Source organism: Mustela nigripes, chromosome 3 (genome assembly GCF_022355385.1).
Source record: "Mustela nigripes isolate SB6536 chromosome 3, MUSNIG.SB6536, whole genome shotgun sequence".
Classification (NCBI taxonomy): domain Eukaryota; kingdom Metazoa; phylum Chordata; class Mammalia; order Carnivora; family Mustelidae; genus Mustela; species Mustela nigripes.
Genome location: NC_081559.1, coordinates 71,295,956 through 71,308,344, shown reverse-complemented (window position 1 = coordinate 71,308,344; position 12,389 = coordinate 71,295,956). Strand labels below are relative to the sequence as shown.

The following is a 12,389-nucleotide window of genomic DNA, read 5'->3' as shown; positions in this document are numbered from 1 at the left end:
TAAGCTCAGTTCGTCAGAATACAATAAAACTGATAAAAAAAAATACAAAGATTAATTTCAAAATCATTAGAGAAACATCAAGTAATACATGAATCATTGAGGTATGATTAGTCAGGTCCTTTAGGAGTCTGTAGCAGAAAAATGAGAAGAATTGAAATGCAAATCCCATCATATTTACTTGCATTCCTGTTTGGATAACGTTATAGTATCTATACCAAATATTTAGATCAAGGCCATAGGTCAAATGAAATATATGCTATGTGTCAAATGAAGTATTTGGTTGAACCATATGAAACTGCCATTTTGTAGGCCAAAATCAGTTGAACTTGAGAAGCCCAGGTGGTTCATATATCTTAATGCATGTTGTAATGTAGACAATTTAAAACAGTTTTTGAAGTCAAATGGGCATGTATGAATTCCATCTCAGTTCTACCACTTTATCAGCTGTGAACCCTTAGGTAAGTTACACGCTTTTACCTCTCCTGTAATATCCCCACCTAGATAAGGGCATTGTGGTGTCCACTGTTGGAGTGTTGTGTGTATTAAATGTGTAATCCATGTACAGTGCCTCAGACAGGGCTGTGTCCCACCTAATGAAAGTATAGTTCTCCGAAGGTTTATTTTTAAATCAGTAGTTTAGAACAGAGAAAGGAGGGACCCTAAGTCTTCACTCAATCTTCTGAGATGCCCCATGATTTTAAGTGTTTTGGGTTTCTGGTCACCTTCCAGAAAAGCCACACCTGAAACAAGCCAGTTGTCCATATAGGTGAGGGCATCCCACCAAAACTTCTGCTTCAAATCAATGTCAGCTTCATCTTCGAAAGATGTCTTGAATCTCGTTTCCATTCTTCACTCTGCCAGGGACAGTAGAATTTAAAATAACCAGGAAGACACAGAGAATAATTCTTTGAAATTCAATAGCTGTGAAGTTGGGAAGTGAAGTAGGTACCTCGGGAGCTTTTGTCAAGCTCCTCACACTTCATAAACAATTTGATAACTCCTCAATGCCTGATGGTACTAATTCCATTAGCCTTATGTATTTGGGCTAATCTCCAATCTCCCTTGGGGTAAGCTTTTTCACACCCCATCCAGCCAGAGAAATAAGTGCTTATCAAACTCTGGCTTCTTCTCAGTAGGGTCCTCATCTCCAACATCCAGTATGCTCTGCCCACAGAGGCCTTCAGAGTGAATTCCATTGCCTATACTATCAGCTTTCTGACTGAAGGACAGAGAGCCCTGAAATACCTTGAACAATAAGCTTGTGGCTGTGATGAGTGATTTCCATGTAATATTCCATTTCGTTCTCACGGCCACTTAGAAATGAGGAAACAACTTCAGCCTTACCATAGTCACACTACTAGGTACCAGGAAATCCCAGAGTTGGACTTCTCTGTCATCACATCCTAGTGTTTCTGAAAATCAGGAACAGCCTGAGAATAAACATGCTATAGAACATTTTTCTTCTTCTTCTTTTTCTTTCCTTTTGAGTAGAATTTCTACATCAAATAATCAGCTAAAGATGACTATTTTGCTTATTACATATTCCAGCTCATTCTCATTACCCCTCAAAATGGGTCAACATCACCCGGTCTTCCATTAGTGACTAAAAGTTACTCTTCTCTATGATTCCTAGCATTTCACCTTTAAAGGGAACTCTTTCAATGAACTGATACATTGTTTTCAATCTTAGCTCTGTCCTTCCAATCCTTGTCCCTGGGTATCTTTCAACTCTGGCAACAGTTCCCCATATCGCAGGTTTTTCTGGTGTTAAAAATATCAGACTTTGCCCACTTGCACCTTTAGAGTCTGTGCAGGCCCAGGATCTCTGCCACAAATCAATATTCTACATTAGAGAAGTGCAGGCATGAGCCAATAGAATTAGTAGAGAAATTTACTGTGCCTCAGCTACAGCTGGTAGACTGCAGAGGAAAGCAAGCAGATGTTTGTTTGATAATGGTGGTTTCCTTCAGCCGTCAGAGCCCAACACCCAAACTCCGTCAGCAGTCTGTCCAGCTTAATAAAAAAGGATAAGGGAGATTTGGGTTTCCTCAGTTTATAATGCCAATTGAGTTCTCCTTCTACTATTTCATTGCAATGTTCCGTGTTTTTCATGGTTATACTACGGAATAATATCATATGACGTTTCAGATTTGTTGTGAAAAAAAGCAAGGGTTTGGATGCAGGCAGGTCAGAAGCAGTTATCAGGGTCACAAATTGCCAGGCCCCCGAGGAGAAGACAGTACATATACTATGAACCCACAGTAAGCCTTGCTATCTACTTCGGTTTTGTTTCTTCTTTGGATCTTGTCTATACCCTGAAATGTTTATCAAAAATATTCAATCCAGATATATTTCCTGAAGCTTACTATGGCAAAATTCTGAGTCAGGTTCACAAGAAAACTTATAAATGAGAGTATAATAAATGTACAAATATTAATAATACAGGAAGACTGACACAAACTTGGGGGGGTGAGGTCAAAGGAGGATGTTTAAAAGATGGAGAGATGAGATTATATTTTTTAAAAAGCCACTTCACCTTGAAGTCTTGGTGGAACTTGGGGAGCCAGAGGCAAGGCAAGGGAAAAGTAGAGGAGATGTTGGGGATAGAGGCACAGACTTGGTCAGAGAACAGAGAGGAGCTGAGTGGGCTGGTCATAGGAGTTGGTGGTGAAGTAGTCAAAGACAAGCCTAGAAAAAAAAAGAGCCTAAAGCTTGGAACACTTTAAATGGATTTGATGTGGTAGACTACTGGACACCATTGAGGGACTCTGAGCACAATCTGTCCAGTCAGTTCTGTGATTCAGGAAGGTCACTGACCATAAATGTGTAGGTTGAATTTGTGGGTAGAGAGTAACGGGAAGTTAGGGGTAACAGAGGCATGAATTAAAATGGTAACAGGAAAATGAAATGGAAGCTAAGCTAAAGATTTGATATTAAGGGGCTAGAAAATGCAGAACTTCCCAGATAACTAAGTGATGTGGTGAAGGGTGATAGTATGAGAAGAAGGAAGGGTCCTTGGCAACTGAGACTTCAAAACTTGGGAACTGGGTGCCATTAAAAAATCTAGACCATTGAAAAAAAGGAACTGATTTAGACTCACTGCTCAGTGTCTCAGCATTACAAGTGGTTTTCACGCAGAATTTCATCTCATGTTCACCATTTTTATTAGAAGCTATGTTATTCCCACTTTACTTCTGAGGAAACTAGGACTCTGATCATAATCAATTTTTCCAAAGTCACACAGACAGCATGTGGAAGAGTGAGGATTTGAACTCAGCTCCGTCTGGCTTCAAAGCCTATACTCCATTTCAGGGATTTTTCCATCTGTGATCTGAAGAATTCTAGAAATCCTCAGAGATTCCTTGGGATCTCCTGAAGGGGCATGATGGACATTGAGCCTCTGGGGTCTCATCTTGGTTCAACCTGGCTTAAGATTTCCTTTAGTGAAAGGGTTTTCCTACTAGCAAAACCAGCATGTCCTATTTCATCTTATAAGAATGAGAAGGGCTTGTTTTTGGACATGGTGAATTTGAGAAGCACGTGGGAATGTGAAGTTGTCCAAATGATAAATATGAAGAAATGATCTTAGAAATGGTACAGGTTCAGGAGAATGTGGAGAGGATCAGTGCAAGGGGTTGCCTAGTTCCATGCTGGTATTAGCTTCCTGGTATAAGTAATCATATTCTTGCATTTCTAGTATTACTAATCACATTCAACAATCCCATTCTTAGGTGGAATGGCTAGGAGTTCCTAATTGCCTTGTGATGCTGAATGCTGCTCTCTTGAATGTCTACACACCTCTGCTCCCAACAGTTAGGTATCCAATTTATCAATAATACTTGGGCTTATTCCCAAATAAGTTTTTGTCAGTTGCATTTGTTTTCATAATTCATAATTTTATTAAATACTATGTAAACCCATGCAAAGTGAATGTAAAGGAAATAAAGCTTTTCCTTGAAAAATAGGTTGAATTATTTGGAAAGAATAGACAAGTTATTGCCTTCAAATGAGATGGGAATTAGATTATTGTATAAAAAACCATAAAAATCTAGACAGATGATTATTATTATTAATTCTTATTATCATTATTACAGCATATAGTACAACAAAGTTGAGTTGACCTTCAAGCATCAGACCTTGGCCTTACACCAAAAAAGTGGGAAATCACTGTATGTTGGTATGTTTGAAGTGAAAATAAAATGTTACATGGGTTTATATGTATTACTTAAGATGCTTATTTAAAATGACTTATTCATTAACCTACAATCAAGTAGGATAAGAACCCATCTACTATGTATTTCTAGTCCTTGAACAGAAAGGGGATTTTTACTACTTGAGCATGGGTCAATCACTGGACTCTTCTCTCCCTAGGTCAAACTAATTAGAAAATTTGGCAAGGAACAAAGAAAATTGTTGAACGGGGTTGAAACTTCGTAGAGCCAATCAATATGAGAGGGGACAGGGGTGAGAGTTTATATATATATATTTTTAAAGATTTTATTTATTTATCAGAGAGAGAGGGGGGGAGAGAGTGAGCACAGGCAGGCAGAATGGCAGGCAGAGGCAGAGGGAGAAGCAGGCTCCTTGCTGAGCAAGGAGCCGGATGTGGGACTCGATCCCAGGACGCTGGGATCATGACCTGAGCCGAAGGCAGCTGCTTAACCAACTGAGCCACCCAGGTATCCCGAGAGTTTATATTTTAAATGACTTAATTACGATTTCTACTTGGAAAATTAGGTGGAAAGAAATTTCTTCTCATCTTACATATATGTAAGCTCACTTATGACTCACTGGCACAATTCTGCCAATCTCCACGGTAACATAAAATAAGATTCCAGGCCAGGCTAGCAGGGAACGGACTGCCGTGAAGCCATTTTTAACTGTATACACAAGGTCAGATTTTACTTTGCTGCCCTGGAGAAATATGAGGAGCTGGAGCAAACAGAAGGAGAGGCCATGCTGCTCCCCACCAGCTGCTGCCTCGTGACCCGGAAGCCCTGAGCCTCGGCACCAGCCATGAGGCCTGTGTCTCTAATTGGCACTGCAGCCCGTTAAGACTCTTCCCTTTGTGTGCCCTAGACTGCCAGAGCTAGAGAGAGAGAGCGCGAATAGGTGTGTGGTGTGTGATCACCTGCTTCCCTTCTCTTGTTGCCATGGGTTACGGAGCCCAGAGCTGGAGAGTGGGGCCAAGCACTTGGGGTGGAAATAACCACGTCAGCCTCTGGAAAAAAAAAAAAAAAGAAAAAAGAAATTAGAAATAAGGGGCAGGGAAACAATGGGCAAAGGAACAAAAATCAACATCCCAGGGCAGCCTGACTCTGAGCAAGGAAGCCAGGCTGCCAAAACGAGAGCAGCCCTTCATAAATCTAGCTCCCACCACCAATGCTGGTCTGAACACCGAGGAAGAGAATAGAACACATGCACATGTCTACAGCAAGCCTATGCCTACACCCCCTTGGGCCTGATGTACAGGTCTAGGATCCACCTCAGAGAAAAACAAAGTCTGTTAAGAGTTAAGTCAACAGCAGTCAGGGAGCCCACCCGATGCATAGCATTATGGAGTACCAGGCACTGAGTGGAGAGACACACCGACAGGAAGGAGGTTGTGACCTTGGGGAGGCCACTATTTAATTAGGCATCTTAAGTCTGTAAGTCAGGCTTCTTGTGAACCTTGCACCCAAATACTCATTACTCTTCTTATTTGATGGCCCATCAGGGAAAAGAATGTGTTCCCACCTCTTTCCTATGGCTTCTGAATATTTTATATGAAATGGCATAGCTTTTAGAAGCAGAGGGGATTTTTCAACAAAGTCCAATCCCCGGATTTTACAGCTGGAAAAAAGGGCTCAGAGAGATTAGATATCTTGATCAAGATAACCAGCCTGCTTGGGGCTTGTTTGGTCTGGGTTTTATTTGTTTGTTGGCTTGCTTGCTTTCTACAGAGGAAGCAAGGGGAAAACAGAGTCTTCAAGAGGTAGCTATTGTTTACTTCTATCAGCCTTAGATTGGACAGCCAGGAGGTGAGAATCCCATGTCTCTTCAGACTGAACTATCCAAAAAAGAGATAAAACTAAGAGCCTTGCTTTTCTGATAGGGCCAGCCACTGCCTTTGGATGTGAGGATGAAGGTGGCTTCCCACCAATATTGCTCAGTCCAAGTCTCACGGATGTCAGGACATTTGGATGGTCATTAGGAGGGACATGCTAGTGAAGGTGTAACCTACAAGCCTTTCGAATTCAGACCATGACAACACTGTGAGCTTCCAGGAGCAATTTCTTCCTTCTCTGACACCTGTCAGAGGAAACGAGTCCTCAGTTATTACAGTGCCTGTTGATTTTTGCCATCCTCTCCTTCCTCAAGGCTGTGGTGAGCCTTGTTTCTCCCGGTTATCATCGGCTATTGGCAGGAAACGGATTCCATGAGAGGTTGTGGCAAATCTGTGGGCCTGAGGGAGCTAGCTGACTAATTGACTAGCCAGCTGCCCCTCTCTTTCCTGCTCCATCTCCAACTTGCTAAACACAGTGAGGTGGCCATTCTCTTTTTGGTTTCCAATGTGTCTTGCTACCTCAAGAATTTAGGCTCTCACATTAAAACATGTGGGAAGTTGTGCCAATTGTAGGCTTCTGGCAGACAATGTAAAAATGTAATATCTACTTGATGCCAGTAAGGTAGAGCTAACTATGGCTGCTTGACTCCATGACCCTCCTTGAGAAGGCTAATGTTAGAGAGGGTTGAGCATGACCCTTCACAGAAGTGTGTCAAGGTTGACCAGCTCTTCTGTCTCCCCTGAGCTCCCCATGGGGGTAGGGTGGGCAGAACACAAGGGGGAAAGTCTGTCACAGCCTCTGTGAATGTTTATCAGGAAGCACTCGAGAGCTCTGGTGCTGGGAATGCATAAGGAGCTGTAGGCTACACCTTGGAATGCAGACTGTCCCAGGAAACCACAGGAGACAGGTGTGTCCAGGTTCACAACCCATCCAAAATACCACAGCTATTCCAAAGGGATAGAAGGGAGTTAAACTTCTCTCTGTTACACAAATTAATCCAGATCCTAAATCCTGCTTATTATTAATGCTAGATATCCTTGAGATGGATTCGTCAGCAAATCCTTTGATCTCGCTGGCCCTCTGGGGGCTGCAGATTTCGCTCAGTAATCAGAGTCCATAGATCTTTTTTCTTCAGGGGTTTATATGCCATGAGTTTTTAAAAATCTTTATACCATGTGCTTCTTTATTTCACTTCATTCTCTACCCAATCACAGCCCCTGCTGAAGGGATAGGTCTAGAGGAGCCTGTGTTAAACAGGGTACCCCTACTCTATCTGGCCCCAGTTGATGAGACCCAGGGTAAACCCCTGACCCAAAGGCAGGCTGTCCACAGGCTGGCCAGCAACCTGTGATGTGGTCTGGCCTATATCACTATGAACTGGACCAGTTAAATTTGCTCTCTTGAGAATATAAACTATGAAAATGCCGAGAGAATGAGTCAGTTAGTAATAAGAGCTGAAGTTTAAAAAGAATGGAGAGGGAACATGTGTAAGCTGGTTAGAGGGAAGAGGAAGTTATGAGAAAGCAAGAGCAGCCAGTCCTCAGAGAGGATAAAATGCAACAGGTGACAAAAAGAAGCAGATAAACTGATAGAAGGTATCCCTGTGGTTCCTGAGAGCAACAGAGAGCATAGATACTTTCTAGAACTGTCTCCAGCCCTGGGCATTTTCTATTTCAAATGCTGTCGCACAAGCATCCTTGCAATAAATCACCTCCGTAACTCTGTTCATTGCAACGAAAGAGAATTACCCAAATACTCGCCTAGTATTTAGCCCAGTGTCACGTGCTTGACTCTGCCTATCTTGCTGCTTGTCTCCAAGGTGGTCCAGAGACTCTTGTCTGTCCTAGATCCCTCGGGGGGAAAGGAATTCTGTCATCCTTGATGACTTTACAGAAGCTGCCTTAGGCCATACTCCATAGGTACATCAAAATCTGAAAGAATGTAAAGCTTCATTCCAGAGATTCTGCTCTATGGCAAAATTTTAAACCCATGACGTGTTTCTGTGGGTTGAAAATGTCTTTGAACATGTGCTCCCATATCCAGAACTATGATTAATTACTGGTTGTTGCTGCTGGTTATGCCTACAGCTCTCAGCAAGAAAAGAAGTAAAAAGTATTTGAGCTTTTACATTTTCTATCTGACAAAGAGCCTCTTAAAAAAAGAAGAAGAAAGAAAAGAAAAGAAAAGAAAAGAAAAAACAAAGCTGGATGTAATTTATAACAAGGCTCCCATATTTTCTGGGAAGCCTGGGCCCAGCCAGCATCTGTCCTGAGAATAGCTATGATTCAGGCAGGTGAGGTGTGCTGCTTCTTCCCCACACACGAACTTACCCCATCATGCTCTGTGCACATTTCTGAATTAGTTCCAGCTAGTTAGTGTCACTGCAGGACAATTTAGACTGCCATTGTTTGAGTGTTCAACATATTCTTCGATGATGGATTCCCAGAAAAGGCGAAATCCATTACTTACACACAGTAGGAAAATAAACCTTCTCCCCAGCCCACAACATGAAGATTGGAAAGCTTTTCATTTGAGACAGATGGAAATTTTGCATTCAAGGGGCTTTGTCAACTCTTTTAATCAATGTCTTTCAGAAAAACAAATTTAGCAATTTGGCTCCTTTATTCGGTAGGGGTGAGGTGTAACTAAGGGTATTAGCTATCAGTGAAGGGTTCATGGTCTATTAGCTGGCACTAGCTTGTAATAAAGTGCTGCTAACTGACAGCTATGCCTGGAGGTGGTGTCACAATAAAACGATAATGACAAAAACCTTCCAGAATTGAAAAGTACAGGTAGGGAAGCTCAGTTCAAATAGTATTTCGCTCTAGCTGGAAGAGAAACACCATTCCCATGGATCGAAGATATTCCCGTGGTAGAGTCACAATAGTCTTCAAGTCAATATGGCAGGCTATTGATGTTCTCTAAGCTCCTTTCAAGAGATGCCCAAACGTTCTCAGTACTGGGGCCACATAGGGAGATGACGTGGATGGTGTCCAATGAACTGCAGGTCAGGAGGTGAGGAGACCTGTGCTTAACAGCAAGGGCTCTGCAGGACATCCTTTCAGTGGCCAGGGAGACTTTGGGTGGTGGCCCATGTAACTGGATTGGGGCAAAGAACTGTAGGAGACTATTTCCCAGAGCGTGTTCCTAGGAATGGAGTAGGTATAACTGATGAAAAGGAGTCCAGGATCAGACTAGTTGGGAAAATTATGGGTTAAGCAAAGCTACACAGGTTGTAGGATTTCTTGAGTCTTTTAATAGGCTAATTAATCTGTAAGAAAAAGTATTGTTTGTGGGCTTCCCAGTTTCTTTTTAGCAGGAGGACCATGGGAGCCTTTTTATGGAGCAGCTATCTTGTGGACTAGCATGCTGGGAAAATTCTTTTCCAGTACTCACTTTCTGCCCCACTCCTGACTCTTCAAACGAACCTGTCATGTTGTCTCTGCTAACAAACTTAGTTCTGGGCTTATCCTCAGGCTCTTCCCTGCCCCTGTTCCATCCTGTCTTTAGCCTTCCCTTAGACACTGAAGGTCCTGTCAATTGTCCCAGGGACAGCTCTGACTCCGTCTCACCCTGACTGGGCCCTCCTGGATTACACTCCTGGGTGAACTCTTCATGCTTGGAACAATCTTCTCTCCTGGTGCTTCCTCACACCAGGTCTCAGAGCCATGGTTCCCTGTGGGAGGCCATGTTCAGTCACCTTAGTCCCTTCAGCAGGCGAATCTGAGCTGATTATCCAGTGGCCACACTAAAGAGCCACCTCACTTCAGAGCTCCTCATGGGGACATGTCCTGTGCAACCTCCATCCTTTATGGGGCTCTGAGGTGTCATGAGGGGCTTGCAGACTCCAGGAGGCCTTTAGGGGAAGAAGTAGAGCTAAAGGTGTTCCCTCACCCCCTGTATATTCTCTTCCAAAATCTGTCACTTTCTGTCTCAATTATAGTCCCTTCCTGCCTTGCATAAACAGCTGGCTTGGGGCAAATCCATGAGGAGGTGATGCTGTTCTCCCAATCCCCACTCCTTCTTAAACTCCATCCCCCAGGTATCCCCTTTGGAGCCTCTTTCCTCCCACCCTCATCTAACCTTTTCCCCCTGTACAACCTGCTCTCATTTGATATCAGCCATTTACATGTAAGTATAATTTTAAGTCAGTTTTTACCTCTCTAGGGACATTTAAAAAATATTAGGTAATTAGGAATGGAATGAGTGGCCGCAGGAAGTAGGTTAGGGAGCTCCATTCCCTGCATGCTAAAAACCACGAGATTGCCTTTGCAGAATGCTAGTCCTGGCAATGACATTACGTAGGAGAGCAAATTCAGGGGGACTAAATGATTCTGTGCCACTGGCTAGGTTTCCAGGTGGTAAAGGTGGATACACAAATCTCATATTTCGAAAAAGTTAAACCTGGAGCCAACCATTTAGTACTGTCATTACAGCTCTTGCCAGCTGAACTTTCATGCAATTTTTTATATTTTTATGTCTTGTACTGCACAATGGCATTATTATTTGACTGTGCCATATGGGAAAGAAGACAAGAAAGTGACTCAGCGTTCTAATAATACGTTTTCTTTCTTAACATCAGTGGATGCAGAGATGTTCTATTTCCCAGCATGTTGTGGCTCTATAGATACTCCAGTATTTGAAGATGTAAAATGACAAAATAGAACCAGTAAGGAGGAATTGAGAAGACCGAACCCAGTTTTCCTTCCATTCCTGTCAGAAGTGACTCTGTGCCAAGCCATTTAGGAGAAACCAGCTTTGTCTTTGGTGCTATTGAGAGCTGGGGCTGGAGTTGGCGAAAGGAGCATCTCAGAAGACCAAAAGGGGGAACTGAGAGCTTACCTTGAGCAATGTACTTTGTCAACACCTGGAATCCCTTCATCACCTAGCTCAGTGCCCATATTTATTGAACTAAATCTGTATCAAATTTAAAACTGAGCTTGGAGCAAACCTCATTTGGTGTGTTAGGGGGCAAGACACCAGATGAACTATCATTTTTCTTTATTTAATTCTACTCTTGCTGTTCTTTGAAATGAATGAAGTTGCAAAAAAAGGGGGGTAAATAATCTTTACCTCATAAGATTATTATAAAAACTAAATGACATAATTCATATAAAGCAATTAACACAACACAGGCCATAGCATTTGATAAATGCTTGTGATGATGATAATGATGATATATACACATGCCTTCTCCCAGTCATCGACAAGAAGTCTGGGCTCAATCATTTATTTTAATATTATGAAGGTGTAACATGAGATACCTTTGTAGTGATAGAGCAGTTCTGTATCTTGTTTGTGGTGGTGTTTCACACATCTGTACATGTGACAAAGTTGCATAGAATTATATACATATACAACTGCCAGTGAATGAAATCTGAATAAATTACATGGATTGTACCAATGTCATTTTCCTGGTTTCGACAAGGTACCATAGCTATGTAAGATGTTACCATGGGGACAATGGGTGAAGGTATGGAGAACCCCTCTGTACTATTTTTTGCAACTGCCTGTGCATCTATTACTATAAAATAAAATAAAATAAAATAATTTTAAATAACAAGAAATTATTTAAAATTATTTAAAAACAAAAAGGTTGTAAGAAAGGATTCATGATTTTCCCATATTTGTATAACCTCTAAACGATTTCATTAAAAATATAGATGTTCTTAGGTTTCCTCATTTACTAAAAAAAACTTAAGAGAAAAATTCTCATCTCTTCCTGGAGATTATTATTGTTTAAACAGGAACCATTTCTGCCAGTAAATGTGGTTCCATGAGTTTGAGACAGATTTATACAAATAGCTGATTTATAATATCACTCACTTAAAAATATTTTATCTTTAGCTATATAGTATAGGTGTTAGAATTTAAAATGTTGCTGAGCAGCTGCCAACTATTAAAGTTATAATAAAATCAAATGGCCATTACCTAAGGAGGAGAAACATGCAAGCACAAGTCTAAAGAAACTTTATAAAGAGAACAGATAAAAAGGTACAATATGTTCTTAACAGAAATTGTGCACTTTCCCACCCCCAAATAACATATTATGCTTTATAAGAAATCTATCTGTCTGTGAATTCACGGAAAGGCTTCCCAAGGAAGTACTATTTTCTGTAGCAGCTTTTAGCCGCTCAACTCAGAATGAAGAGACTTATATTTGACCACTAGGTGTCACTGTTGGTGGTGGCGTGGGCTATAAGGAGGGGGAGGGGAAATTGAAAGCAATCTCAGGGGATTTTTTTGGATTGTGAGGGGTTTTTTGTTGTTGTTGTTGTTGTTTTTTAACATAAAATTCCCATATTATTGCCATTTTGCCTCTCTGTGTTAAGAAGGATGACG

The 12,389-nt window shown here is 41.6% G+C and overlaps 1 long non-coding RNA gene across 1 annotated transcript in view; it reads right to left on the bottom strand.

Annotated features, from left to right (window-relative positions):
* Positions 1-436: 436 nt before the first annotated feature.
* Positions 437-12,389, bottom strand: part of LOC132013017 (uncharacterized) — a 76,671-nt gene continuing 64,718 nt past the window's right edge. The window contains exons 3-4 of the long non-coding RNA XR_009402844.1: positions 5,132-5,221; positions 437-854 (exon numbers count right to left, since the gene is read on the bottom strand). This is a non-coding gene — a long non-coding RNA (uncharacterized LOC132013017). The remainder of the gene's footprint in view (positions 855-5,131; positions 5,222-12,389) is intronic.